General features: G+C 41.1%; 1 long non-coding RNA gene across 1 annotated transcript; it reads left to right on the plus strand.

The window, feature by feature from the left end:
* Nucleotides 1-1,885: 1,885 nt before the first annotated feature.
* On the plus strand, nt 1,886-4,269 carry LOC124297544 (uncharacterized). Its single transcript, XR_006906628.1, has 3 exons — nt 1,886-2,182; nt 3,196-3,457; nt 4,204-4,269. It is a non-coding gene; the product is annotated as an uncharacterized LOC124297544 (long non-coding RNA).
* The last annotated feature ends 11,367 nt before the right edge of the window (nt 4,270-15,636 follow it).

Genomic DNA, 15,636 nt, shown 5'->3' on the forward strand with positions numbered 1-15,636 from the left:
ACTGTGTAGCAATAAATGATGGGTCAAATCGTGAATACCGATATGAATTCGCTACATAGATCCCGGTCTGGTTTAATTATCATGCAAATTGACATTTCGCGCCCATTATTATCACGCAGAGTCGTTAACCTCGGATATAATCTCCAACATAATCTCGAACAATATTCCGATTGAATATAAATTTGCATTTATGATGTTCGAGAATAATTGGACTCTGCCAATGCAATGAAATCAACGAAACAACGCACACGTATAACACGTTCCGCGGTATATGGAAGAAAGGAAGATGCGCTACCCCGATAATTATTCATTATCGTAAAAATAGCCGCTGCAAGGGTGGAAATACCGAGGGGTTTATGGCGGGAGGAGAATTAAATGGAACGAGATTTTAGATTGGTTGGCGAACCGCTGCGTGGGAAGCAGACGGGGTGGAAAAACAGGACCTACTGTTCGTGACCCCTGCCAACCAGCGCCATCGTCCACCCTTGCCAAGTCCTTCTCGGTTCATCGAATACTCGATATGCGCCGCCACTTACAGCGCCACCGGGAATTCGCGCTTGGGGAATCTGGATCTGTGAAAGGATCTGTGGAAACAAAGCGAGCGGAGAAAGTAAGAGCAGAAAATAACGAGGAAAAATAAAAAAAAATTGGACTGGTTGCGTCAAATTTTGCACTCTTGTTTTATTCAAACTAGTCGAAACAATTTTTTTTTTTAACTGTTCTGTAGTTTTATATTCGTGTAATTTTAGTCACCAAAAAAGCAACTTGTGTTTTTTTTTTTAATGACTGATCAGTGTATCGTAAGTAATTAAAGATCGACAAAGTAAGAAACAAATTGGGATCAAGGGGGATGAAATAATAAGATTAGGTGTAGTTTTATCTTGAAACAAATGTAAAAAAATAGCTCGCGAGCATTGATCACAACATTGAGTTTGATCAAACGCCGATCGTCTGTCTAAGATTTTCAAAATTTCTTTCTCATCCCTCGAATGATTTTTTACAATTCGTATAAGCCGCGATTTTCCACCCCCGTGAATCGTGACGTCGTTATACCACAGTAACGATTTCCCATCGGTCTGTCACTCGCTTCAACTTAGCGCCGGATCCTCGGAGTCTTGTCAAAATTTCAACCCAGACCGTGTAAAAAAGTTTCACGTTTTTTCCGACAGTTTTGAAGTCCGAGAGTTTCGCCAACCTCGCAAAATCGTTCGACATCGCACATCCATCACCGAGGAATAATAATATAAAATAGTTCACTGATCAAGTCGCACGCACTCGCGAATCGTCGTTGCGAATGTTTCGCACGTTTACCGTAAAACTCGGCGGACGGAAATTAGATCTGAAAACACTTGAAACTGGACGGCGATTTTCTTCCGCAACGCGGTGGGCGCGACTGCCTGGCTGGCAGGCCACAGCACAACTAACGCGGGAATCCTGCAATAAAGGGGATCATTTTGAATCCGTGTCAAGTGTACGAAATTTATAGCTTCCCCTCTCTTTCCCCGTACTCCTGAGGGCCTTTCCAAAGTTCCACCCCCCCCCCCCCCCCAGATCCTGCAACCCACCCCTCTTCTCGCCCTGCAGAATGGGGCGCCGCTAACACCCGACGATTAATTCCACATCCGGTTATGCTGGACTCGCAAAAATCCCGTACGATGTTATCCCGTTGCAATGATGCAACGCGAACAGAGCAGCAAAACTAGCCGAGAAGATCCATCGTTACGCATTTGTAACATACCTACTTTCAATATCCCGAATTTTTATAACACGTCATTTGTTCACTTTGACTTATTCCTTATTTTTACCTGAGTTTAAAATCCGGAGGTTTCAGCTTCTCCAACCTTCTTCGCCAAAGACAGCGTAGTCCGGAGAACTCCAGGTGATGCTGTCGGTCCGCTGTTCGACCGGGTTCTGTCGCTGGTCCGTACCGAGGGGTAGAGCACCAGGGGAAAGTGATTTATGACTTCGGAGAGCCCAGGTATAGCCGGCTCTCTCATTCACAGCAACTGGTGTATCCGATCCCCGAATACCGGGGTGCGACTTCTCGCGTTCGTCTACCAGTTGGCGCATTTACGCCTCTCGCTGCAGACCGCAGACGCACTTTTTGATCGCCTACCGGATCGCCGAGGACAACGATTTGGTGCCGAACAACCTTTCGCGGAATGGAGCATACAGTGGATTGGTGATTATAAATGTTTTATTCACATTACAATATCGACCATTTACGAAATTCGATTCGAAAAGTTTTTGTATCAGCTTTGTACAGCTGGTAATTATAATTGTATTATGGAATTGAAAAGATGTATGAAACTCTGATGTGAAAGTTTGAATGATTCTTAACACGTTGAGCGCCACGCGTATTTCTAAGACAATCCCGTTCAGGCCACGAGCGCCGCTGTCAGCCACCGATAAGTCTAGTGTCAGCCACCGATGGCTGACGCGGCCTAAACGGAAAGTCTAGTGTCAGCCACCGATGGCTGACATGGCGCTCAACGTGTTAATGGCAGGACTTGGAGATTCGTAAGATTTTATTACCAACCGAGATCATTATTTTGGAAGTCTTACTACCAACTAGTACTAAAGAAAAACTTATATGCTACTAATATATCCATGCCATATGCGGCACGTATTACGTCCGATGCAGTCGTCAGGCTTGCAGCTCACATCGGTGTGAAAGTTTTCGAATAACGGAACCAGATTGTGCATATGCGTGTCAAATCGTTCAGCGGAAGGGCGAGGAGATCGCATGTGGCAGAATTACAGTTAAAAAACGTGTTCCAAAACCACGTCCAAGGAAAAAATGAAGGTAGATGAAAGGGAAAGCCGAATGGGACGAGCAAAATTAAAAATCTCTTGTAAAATCGTTGAAAACAATTTTTTACTGATCGAACTGATTTCCCAAGACTGATCGGGTTGGTAAAACGGGGCTGCTGTTATCGCTTCGTCGATTTCAACGCGTCGCGAGCTGGGATATCTGGTTCGGATATGCAGACCGTTCTCCTTCGTAGGTAACGGAGGATGATCCTGCGGCAGAGTTTCAAGGAACCTAACGTGAACCGACGGGGACAGAAAGAGCGAGCAGAATCCGTTCCTCGCGTTGACGGAAGCGCATATAATCTTATCGCGGGCGAGATGAAATCTTTTGCAAATCAGTTTTTAAGCACCAATATTTTACACCACTTTTCTTGATTTCAGCCCTCCTTGCCAATATCGCAGTCAGAAATTTCGCGACGCGTCAAAGTTACGGTCGAGGACCAGGAAGGAAGCGAGCATAATGAAGAAACGCGGTAAAGGAGGAAGACACGGAAGAGGAAAAGGGACCGGGCACCACTAGCCACCCCCGAGGATCATCAATCACCGGGACCGAGACAATCCGAGACAATCGATGTGCGCGCCCGACCAACGAACAGCTGTCGCCTCGCCGGTTCGACCGATTCCACGTCGTCCACGTTTCGGGGTGGGTATACACCATCCCCCGATTGTAAACATGTGCCAAAAATTGGAAAACGGCAACGAAAAAGAAGAAAAATACAAAAAACTGGAAATTAGAAACGGTAAACGCTTAAGCTTTGCCGATTTTCATGAGCATGTGAATTTCAGGGTGATTTTTTGAAAAAATTTCAACGATTTTGAGCTTTTCCTACGACTTTTTCTCCGACACCTTGAGGAGTGTGTACGTAGACGGGCAGGAGGAGATGCGTTTGTATCGAGGCATCGCGTCTCGTCGCGTCGCATCGCATCGTATCATATCATATCGTATCATATCATATGTCGCATCGCGCGGCGACGGCAGCGGGGGGAAAAATATGGTGGTAGGGTAAAGGCGGGAGGGTGGAGGGGGGAAGATCCCGTATATTGCCCGCTACGTTTCATAAATAACTTTCATATTGCGAAAAAATACAATTTCAATATTACGTACGATGGGCATGCCAATATTGCATAGACGGCGTGATAGATAGACGTGGCGTTATTGTCCTTTATAAAAACATAACCATTTGTTTTAGAAATTCATATTTTATACGTCGATGTGTGTGCGCGCATGCGTGCGCGTGTGTTTGCGAATCCATATGTTGCATGGATTTTTTTCAATTTCTTTACATCGATATTCTTCCCGGGCAAAGTGTTTCGTGAAAATATCCTCACGAAAATTCGATCAAATTTTCGTTGGTGCGAATTTTAAAAAACTGATTTTTTACTTCACAGAGTTCTTGGTGGATAATTCATCGAAATTTCCGGGAGCGAGATGTATTTTTATTTTTTTTTGAAGACAGAAAAAAAAATGAAGAAAAAATGACGAGTCAGTTTTCTGCAATGCGGGAGAAAAAGGAAGACGGAAAGCGTTTCGACGCTGAAACGAGGAAACGGAGATGTGCAGCGACAGAAATTAAGATATGGCTTCGCTCTCCGTCCGGAATTATATTAATAATCGCGGAGGGCGTTATCTCCTTTCTTCGACGCAACTATGGCCGCGTCCCACATTGCTTAATTAAATTTTTCAGGATTTTATATTACACCTGTGACGGTTCACGGTTGCGGGAATATTGTGCGAAAGTCGAGTGAAACGATCCCGTATATTAAACGTGATTTAAAATAGCAAGTGGTAGAAGATATTTGGCGAGGATTGAAGCTCAAAGCTGCAGACCGAGATTCAAACTGAGAAGACTTTTGGGACTGCACGGGATCGCACCAAGTGTCGATAAGTTCGGGATCGCTGACGTGGAGTCGGTAACTGAGGCCAGTTACGTTACCAACTGCTAAAATTATTCTTCTCGCCGTCACTGAACCATCGGTAAGTCTCCTCCAACACTTTACCGCATAATGTTATATCGCCAATTTTTAATGGATCGTTGAACAGGATTCTGGATAAGATTCATGATTAAGATATCTATTTTATGATTCGTGGAAATTGTTCATTGTTATTGCGGCCAGGTTCGACCAATCAGTCATTTATGCGATGGAATCGAAAGTTCCGTTATCGATTCGCAGCCTCGTAATATCGACGAAGGTGGAAAAATTTAGAATCATCGGTCATTTATTGGTTTGGCCATGTGATAGGGAATTTATTTTTTGCATTCGTTTACCGCTTGACTCTTTACACTTTGTTTTCAACGTTAGTTTTTCTATGATTTCTTTTTGAGTTTTGACATTGTTGAATGTCGGTAAAGAAGGTCTCGCATTGACCGCTGTACGTATCGTGAAATCGGTAGATTTATACAATTCAACTGTCTATGAACGATCAGTAATACCCATCTATTTCATCGAGAAAGCGAATGAATTTGATCGAAATAAGAAATAATTGAGACAATACATTTCATAAATTAACTAGCAATATATTTCATAAATTTATTCGCTAATTTATAGGCATTTAGTATCGCACGACAAAATCTAAGTGAGATTTGTCAAGCAAAAAAATTATAAAATAAATAAATAAATCAACGAAGGAATCATTAACGATAAAAATACAATTAAAAACGAGCCTCCTGAAAAAGGAATATTCAATACCTGTATCACATTCGAAATTGTTATACATTGGTTCCGGGGAATTCGGTTGATCCATGGGGGATTTGTTTCACTTTCTAAAATTTTAGCCCGCGGAAAACCGATCCTATTAAAACATAAGTTGGCTGGGATTAAAGGGACACAGGGGGCCACTTATTTATGCATTTCGCGCGGAGGACGGCCTTGTGCGGGGGATCCGAGGGTGGAGAACCAACCACCGCCATATTTCGATCGATCCGTGTGCGCCACGTGCTGCCGCGAGTGAGTGACGTGCAAAAAATATATTCCAGGGAAAGTACGGGGCCCGAATTTCATTTAGTTCTTCACTTTTACCCCAACGTTCCGCGAAAAAGAGAGAGAAGAAAAAAAAAAAAAAAAAAATTACCAAATTTTTAGCTACACTCTAGCCTGTCGCTTTTTTCAATCGATGCGATCACGTACCCGACGAATTGGGTATTTAGGCAGACAATTTTTCGGCTGTCCCAAAATTTGACGTCGATAAAAATTGTCTATACGAATTAAAACTGAATTTCACAAGTTCAATTATAATGTTACATGTATAGATGATTCGACTAAAACTGGGTTTGTTCCAATCGACACATACTTATCAACGTATAGTTGTTTTGAAAATATTTACCAAGAAATTTTTTCCAAGTTTTGTTAATTATGAAAAAGTCGGCAGCTTGTAGGTGAATATGAAATACAATTCCCTCCGACCGAGCAACTTATAGATTAAAAGGTTTCCGAAGCTGTCGATCTGTATTTTGACGGAATGCAACGCGGACGTGTATGTATACTGTACTGTACATGGATTAGTATGAAACGTTGGAAAACTAACGATCTTTTAATACCTGGTAAAAACCAATATACGTTTCACGTACAATCGATTGCGTGTATTTCGCCTGCAGTATACATAAACGCCCCTTATCAAATTGAATTCAAATAACTAATCGAATTTATAATTTTCCTTCCCGATCACGTAACACGGATCGTACTCAGAGTTACCGGACGACGACCGATCAACTCGCCGCTCGATTTCGATCCTCTTCTCGTTTCGACGAACCCTCGAATAAAACGGGGCGAAATCTGTAACATTAGCAAAGTTTTCAGCGAATCCGCGCGTCATTCGGGCAATATTTATACGCCAGTCGAAACAATTCCGTGATTGACACGTCGGTGTAATACGATTATCAATGAAGGCGTAGACGCGACTTATAGTCAAAAGTGGCGAAGCGAGGACGGGGTTTGTCACCCTTGTCTCTCTCTCCCCAACCGGCGTGAGAAGCCAGCCATCTTGAATGATGTATGGCGTCGGTTAGGAGGTCGACTGCGCAGCCATCACTCAACGCTCAGCCACACGTATATAGCCCAACGATGGGAATTCTCTTGTACAACGGTGAAGCCACGTCTTCGTCCTAACCGCGGAAATGCCCCGGTTTTCACGCCTTCTTCTCAACAATCTTATCGCGCGATTAGCAGAGTTGCGCGACAAAAAAGAAAACTGCGCAAAATTTATTGAAGTGTCGAAAAACTTGACGTTTGGGAAGAAAATGTTTAAAAACATTGTTTGACAAATTTTTAGGGAATCTCGTTTTATCGCGTGAAATGAATTCGTTGATTCTTCTTAATAAACGTGAAGTTTTGGAAAATTTTATCATTATTTTGAAAATCTAGCTTCGAAATTTTGTAAAGGCTGTATTTACGAAACTTTTTGCTGCAATTATCTCGGAATTGATTTTAATCATTTGCGATTTATTACATTGTCCCTAAGTACCGTATTGAAGTGTTTGAATTATGATTAGGTACGTCATAAATCATCGACACGGCAATTAGTATTTATTCGTTACTTTTTAAACAGACCTCGAGATGTTATTATTGTTACATTTCAGGGACATTTAAGCTGATTCTTCAATATCTCCGGAGTTAGTAGAACATCCTTTTGGCGAAGTTTATACTTTATATTAAAGTTGTTTGAATAACGCACTACAAATAAAATTCATGAATTTTAAAGACATATCGAATGATAGTTTGGAATAATTTTAACGATAAAGTACCGCCCCTAATTTCTTCATTTGATTACCGTTGTCTTCAGATACAGTTAACAACGAGTGTGTAGTTCGGTTATTTTCATAGATCTCAATGTACGATAGATTTCTTTTGCTCAGAAATGAACGGTATATTATTCATTTTGTTATTATTAGTGATAAATGAATCCAGGTTATGTGAAAATTCGATTCACGATATTTAAAATCTGCGCCATATCATCGGATCTAGGACGCAACATTTGTAACCTATACACCGTAGGTGTTTATCATAAAAAATCTTTTCGAAACAGTCGGCAACGTCTACTTTTCAACATATCGTTGGAAAGATCATTATTCCAAAAACCATTATCTAGTGTTTGGTCAAGGTTTACGCATTTTATGAGATAACTGTGACAGCATTTCCAATTTTCAAAAAATTCCTCTTCGCGTTTTCGCTCGGTAATCAGGTAGAATATTCAAAGTTGGGATACACTTAATTTCTATTAACAACCAGTCCAAATTTCAATTACAGATAAGACCTTTGGATTGATTAAAGAACCACTTAAATGCGGTTACGTTTTTACAGCATCGATCTAGTTAACATTTTTTAGTGAAAAATTGAAAATCGAATTTCGGTGGATTCAATTTTTAGTCTCCTCCATCAACAGCTCGAGTATTTTACTGTCTCAAAATTAAATTCTCTCCGCCTCTCTCGCCTATCGAATGCCGTATACACAAAGGAAGAAAATTGTTGGTTCTGTCGACGGTATCGCTTTAATATCTGACGGTGTACGTCAATGACAGAGACTTGTAATCAATAACCATACATTATACGCATACGCATTGCTCGCGGTTCGGCACGCATATATCCGTACGCATCCCCTCTCGGAGGGCCAGAACATCGAGCAAACCCCGAACCATTATATTTAATATGCAATACTCCATTTACCCCATTGAATACTCCCGACCCAGTAAATCCACTCAACGACGACCCAAATTCCGCGACACTCGGCCTCTGTAATACTCGTAGAATAGCAAGGATCGAATCGTCGCGATGGACAGGCGGGCGAATTTCGACAAAAAAATAAAAAAATAAAAAAAATAAAAAAAATAAAAACATCGTCGCATCGTTACTTTCGGAAACTTATTCGTCTCGTAGGAAAAACGTTCTCTCCCCTCTCCAGGGCCGGTGTGTGTGTGCATTATAGACACCGGCGTTGAGCTTAAATTATACGGACGATTGCAATTAATTAGTCTTAATAAAAATTATACGAGGAATCGCAATTACAAACGACCACCACCTACCCCTGAGGGATCCTGAGGGAGGAGCGAGGACCGCCTGAGAGCCGCGAGGAGGCGAACGTCGGGTTTGGGGATGAGAAGGAGGAGGATGAGGAAGAGGAAGAAGAGGAAGGGGAGGAGGAGGACCTGCAGGGCTGCTGTGGTGCGGAAGAAAAGAGAGCCAGCCATCGCCGCACGCCGCACCGCGCCGCAATCCCGGGGGCCGCTTTAAATGAGTCAGCGTTTTTATGCCCGCGATGTTGTCAAAGTGCAAACAGCGCCCGATGATATATCATCCCCGGCGCCCCCTGGCCGACCCGGACCTGCGGAGAACCAGGATTCACCCGCGTGCCGCGACCCTAGGAACCCCCGTTTACATGACGCAGATATAATAATAAAACATCTCACGGTACAAGCGATAATATCTCCATTCGCCAGATCTTCCTCCCCCGTTCCCCGCTCAGAGGATTTCTCTTGGAAGACTCGGAACCTGCACTCGAAAACGGTTTCTTGACGCTCAGTTTAGCGGTTTTATTAAACCTCCGCAAATCGGTGATCCTGCGCTGAGAAAAATTTCATTTGTTGTAGTAACTAGAAAAATTCAGTAAAACAGGTATCGCTAAAAATACTGTTCGAATGTTGTTGGAATTACGAAAAACGAGGTACGCGTAACCATTTTCCGCTATCGTCGATCCTTTTTTTGGTAATTGTAACGCAAAATCAGTTTGCGAGGTTTAATCTACTTTTTTAGTTCCATAAAGCTTTAACGTCAATTTGTCGCTACGCAAGGATTAAATTTTCCCAACAGTTACAAGACAGTATAGTAACAGTGATCGTAATGAGAAAGAATAGTAACGGATACTAGACTTTCTGGCAACAGTTACAAATCTAATATTCATTTTCTACCTAGAACTATATTTTTCGATTGTGGTAAAAAATGAAAATAGTTAAGGACTGAGCGGTAACCGGAACTAAGAGTATTATAAGAAGGAAATGGGGTAAAAACAATTTTTTTACTTTTTTTTTTTTCTACATCAGCGAGGGAAATGTCAAAATTTTATTTGAAATTCAAAAACTATTAAATACCTTTCTTTGGGTACAAGACTGAGAATTTGACTTACTGTCGTAAAAAATTTGCAAAACAGTACCTCTAACAATTATCAACGATGCTTTCACTCATCTTCGTGTGAGCGGTGAATTATTTTATTTTTCATTTTATTTACATTTTCTCTCTAAAGCGTATGAACAACACCAAAAAAAAAAAAAATCCAAAGATAAAAATAGTGGAATGCCTGATGGTCGGCGGGCATAACAAAAGCTGATCTAATCTATGCTCATACGACATTAATAGGTTGGACAAAGTTTTTTTTCTCGACATAAAGTAGACGAGCGGCCTTGTGTTTCTTAAAAGCTTATCATCGTTGCACACTGCAGTGCTAGTTAGATAATGGATAAGTACCTGAGGACACGATGTTTTAACCAAATTCATTTTTCGCGTCTAAACGCGCGTTCTTCGATAACGAGACCAGGAAAATGAGAATTCACCAAAGCGGAGGCTACATTTGTTTTTCAAATATGTCCCGCTCGTAAATCAGTTGTTTATTTTGAACCACGTCTTTTTTTCCTTTGCTGATCATTGTCGAAGCCCGCAGAGTAAATGAAAATCCGAAACCCTGGAAAATCTTTATTCACGCTATTAACAAGCGTTTCTAAGCTGCGGCCCGGAAAGAATCTTCAATTTCATGCCAATAAACCAAACTCATTGAATATTCCTTGGGTTTGGAATTAGCTCGGACCACAAGCCAGCAATGGACTCCCAACGGGGGTTTCCCAACCTTCAAGTCCAGCCACCCCATCCCGACACGCCCCAGCCACGTTATTATACATATATATCTTCCTCTTTCTCCGACTTCCCGATCCTCTTCTTCTAACTCACTAAACGGACTCGACGACTTACTGAAGAGAATCTTACCTCTCAGGGCATACAAACTTTTCGTGTCTTGATTAAACTGGTCGCGAAATTTTTCCACAAATCAGTTTTCAACGGGAAAAAAATAAATTCGCATTTGTTCTCGTCGTCGACCTACTGAACATCTTTTTTTTTATTTCCGTTATTTCAATTGCACCGTGAATTTAAATTTATGAATATGTACAGTTATTGCACTTTTCGTTTGTAAAAATTAAAACAAAATAAAACCATATTTTTTCATGTACTTTTGTACAAGAAATTACTCAATTCAAAAATATTGTTCAAGACAGAAACAAAAATTATCGTAATACTAGCAATTAAGAGACGAACTGATACCCTCAAAATTCATTCATCGATCATTCCGAATTAACCGTTGCAACAAATTGAAATATCTTCGTTACGCGTAGAGAGAAAGATCTGACAAGCCAATCAGTATATATTAAAACCAATAACTGCTTTGTAAATTCTGCGAATAATGGTGTAGCAAAAAAATTTCACCAAAGGTATACAGTATAGGTATAGGTATAAGTGGGAATGAAAAATACTCGATGCCACGTATTTAAACGGCTTCGGCCGAATCGTTTTTACGACTATTTCGCCATCACGATCCTTAACCCCGCTTATCTCTTATCGCGAAAAGTCTGCCGGCGAACGAAAGATTTTTGGATAATTAGCGATCGGCACAAGGGTTTGCAAGCGATATATTTCACAAATAGCGACGTGCCGCGCGACACTGCGACGCCTGGGCGAAGGGCTTAACGTGTTTCAGACCCACGGTAAGTCAGCAAGCCGAATGATCTTTCGGAAGGACGACACGTTCGGGGCTGGGGAAAGTGGGATGGGGAGTGCGTCGGTATCTTCAAATGTCCGGGAAACCTAGTTTCCAATTATCTAGTTCCTGTTAGCACGCGTCAGTAATGGGCGCCCAATAGAAAATATTATTAGGCCCGAGTGGGTAGCTCATTTACCGCACTCCTAATACTGCATATCCTCGAGTCCTTCGTCGATAATCAGCCTCATTTAGGCTGTTGTCCCGAGTTTAGTTTATTACCAGGATCTAAATATAAGTATTCTGGGCGCGAGCCTCTTTCGACTATTGTTCTTTTTCCACGTCACCCAGGCTGCAATAAACAAGTCAAGTGCACCGGAAACGATACGTTCGGCACCCTGGCGCCGAAGAAATTTGTCGTTTGGAATTTTTCTATTCCCTCTCCTTTTTACACTGTTGAATATGATGTTAAACTTACAACAAATTCAAAGTGCAAAGTCGTGTGACATTACAAATTAGGTACGTGAAATGATCGTTCGTAACCTTGTATAGCTACATTCGAACTCAAGCATCAATTTTCATACATTGATGCAAAGTTTGATACACAAAATATGGTAATCAAATGTTGCTGAGAAATTTTCCGCTCATGGACTGTAATGACACATTTTTTACTGAAAATTATAATATTTGTATATTATCCTATTCGTAACGAACAGAGCATTGAAAATACGATACAGTTTGGAATATTACGATACAGGAAGTACGATATAGAAAATTTAATGTTGAAAACCGAGTTAAAAACTCGTTGAAGAACTTTGCAAACACGTGATGTAATAATACTGATAACCATACAATATTCGTCCGTGGTGGGAACATGTATCGCAAACAGTCTCGGGGAAATTTTTAGCCCTAATAAATTGTTTGTTAACACTGCTAAAAACGTTCGTCAATTTGCTGCACATTTACTACACAAAAATCTAGTAAAAGTAGAAATTTGGTGTTCGAAAGTGAATTAATCAGTATTCTCATTAAATTTGCAATCAATTTTTTCAATTTTCCTTCTTGCTTAGAAAAACACGAAAGCGTAATTTGAATTTATTGAATTGTTGTGGTAGGTTTGTTGTATTTGTAAAATTACTATACTTTTACTGTACCGCATTTGGAATTTACTAAACATGCTGCTGGAATTACCAGACCGATAAGCAAAGAAATTCGATTAGAGTCTGTTAAAATTAAAATTGTATTGTGGCAACAGGAATCTATGTATAATACATGTCTATTAATTTTGCTGTACAATTAGTCTGATTTCTGATTTCCGATTTCCTAAAACTGAATTCTAAAGTATTGAACATACTATATATGAAAAGTTTCTTTACAGTCTTTGTAAATTACGGAATTTTCTTTTGAATCCACTCATCTTGTGCAGGTACAAATTTTCATACGGAATCCATAACAGTGTCAGATTTAAGCATTGCCCAAAAAATTACCCTGTAAATTTTGAAATTGGTGATCGAATCTTAAATTTATGACAACTACACCGTAAATTTACTAAGATTTATTTTGAATAGGAATTTCGAACATATCTTATTCATAAGCGTTCATTCAAGCGTAATACGAATCAAATAAAGTCGTGATTACCAAGTTCACGATATTTATCGCACTGATGTTTGGTAATTTTACTAAACAGTACTATAGATTACTAATCACACAATTGCTAATGGTCAAAATGCTTATCACATGTATAGTAAATTCACAATACCGAACCTGAATAATGCTCCCTGTTCATTTTTAGTGAATTTACAACAGAAATTTTCAACAGTGAAAATGAATCCGTGGAAAAATGTATGGTATGGTCTCCGAGAATAACAAGACAAATTGACATAAAGTTTCACAACAATTGAAACCAATTCGGCAATGAAGTAAATTTAATACACTACCTTAACTTGATATTCACCATTTGTATTAATTTTCATATACTTGCAGCTTGAAATTCCTTTGCATACATGTGATTGACATAACAATATTATATTACTACACGGTGAATTTATTATCAAAGCACGCTCCTTTAATTGTCAATATCGTGTTTGAATTTTCACAGACTGTACTTCCAACAAATGTGTATTACATTTCATACAGATTTTTATAACAGTGTACTTATTATAATGCATTGCGTGGCACTGAATACGTAAGTTTATCAAACTAGGTAATTTTATATCTGATGTCCATCCACCACATCTCTTCGCCCTCATTCCTTTCATCTCAACACCATATCGTCAGGTTTTTCTTCTCAAGCCAAACGCTGAAATTATCTTGCAGTACGTACAGATTCATTCCAATTCCCTTTTCGAGAGTACAGAGATGATGTTTCGACTTTTTCCCTCGCCTCGTATCGCAGATTTCTTACCAAATTTTTCGATTTATTCATAAATTTTTTTTTCACCGCACGCACATGCGGGCATAAATGTATTTCTCAAGTGGCGAAGACAAGTTGGCTGGCTTTATGCTGTACAAGCCGCAACGTTTTCGACGACAGCCGACCGATTTTGTATTCAGCAAAGTTCTATTATAAGATCGCTAACTTTTTTCCAGCGCTGGTCGGGAGCGCGAGCTGATCGTGGACCCTGAGTAAAAGGAAAGTACGGAGCGTCGAGGGTTGGGTGGGGGGCGGAAAGGGGCTAAAGGGGGGGGGGGAGGGCGGGAGAGGAGGCAAGGGGAGAAAGGATGACGCGAAACGTCAACCTTATACCGACGTCAAGTCGACGGAGGGGTGGAACGGCGGGGTACAAGCGGCATTCAACCCTGAAAGCCAAAATAACTTCCTAAACTTTAACCTCCAGAGTGTAAAAGTGGATGCCTCGCTTCTATCTGGCTTGAACAATCTTTGCTATACCGCGAAAACTCCACCGCGGCGGCGGCGGTGGTGGAGGATGAGGAGGAGGTCGAACGATAAAAACACGTCATATCCGCGAAAAGCCCGGGTCTCGGTCTCTCCGTTTCGTTCCGGGGAACCTAACCGATTCCGGCAGGGTCCTCATGATCTGCGGTGCCCTCAGGACGACCCGGATCCACCTTATACCGAGCAAGAAATCAACCCGAGACGCGGGGTTTCCTTTGGGATTTTCCTATCTTTGCTGGTATACGTTGCGAATGACTCGGCTCATCATCCCTCTTTGTTGACCCCTATCTGCGACGAACGGCAAAGAGTTGCCTAATCGGTCTAGTCGGGTGTTCGAGGCCTTCGAACGACTCTGCATCGTCAGATGCTTCGACTAATCCGAGTTGCGCGCAAGTCGTCCACCTTTCAAATCCCAAAGTCGCTGTGAGTTTTAGGGAACTACAGTTCAGATCGTCGTTAAAGTTTCTCGCAAAGTTGGTTTCAGCCGCTTTGTTTGAACGAATTCGGCTATACCGAGTACGGGAAATTTCAATGCAAGAAGAAATTTCACTAATCTGTGCACAAAAGGTATACCGGAAAAGTCAGGTTCGCGGCTACGATCTTACATTGATAAGATCCCGTAAGCCCTCGTCAAACTGTAGCGGACTTCGGAGAATTATGGTACGGAATATTTGCATTATAAAGCCGGAAGTGAACGAATGACGCAACAGTATTTCGTTGACCGAAGTTAACTGGACAATTTGAGAGTAGGTACGATTCGGTTCTCATCATCACGCCTTTTCACTTCATTCTTCGCCTCGGGTGAGAACCAAAGCACGTATATAATCGTGCATTCGTTTCTACGTAGATACGCACGGTCTTGGAACATCGGTTTAACGCAGAGGTAAAAACGTATGTTCTCGATTAAGCGTCGTTTCAAAACAAATTATCAAACTTTCGTAGAACAGGGAATACCGCGCCTTGGGAACTTGTCAGAAAATTCTTCATGGTGGATTTTTTCGGTAAATCTACAACGAATGAAAACAAAAAAAAAAAAGAAATCCCTTCCCATTTTCTTCTCGCCCATTACTTTTCCGTATCAAATCTTTGCCGGAACTCAATGGGATTCTTAAAACGTCGGCGAACGTTTATGTTTTATCGCAGATTACGTAACGTGTGAATAGGCGGTGAAAGAGGGGGGGGGGGGGGGGGGGGGGGA

The sequence above is a fragment of the Neodiprion virginianus genome, chromosome 1 (assembly GCF_021901495.1).
Source record: "Neodiprion virginianus isolate iyNeoVirg1 chromosome 1, iyNeoVirg1.1, whole genome shotgun sequence".
Lineage (NCBI taxonomy): Eukaryota > Metazoa > Arthropoda > Insecta > Hymenoptera > Diprionidae > Neodiprion > Neodiprion virginianus.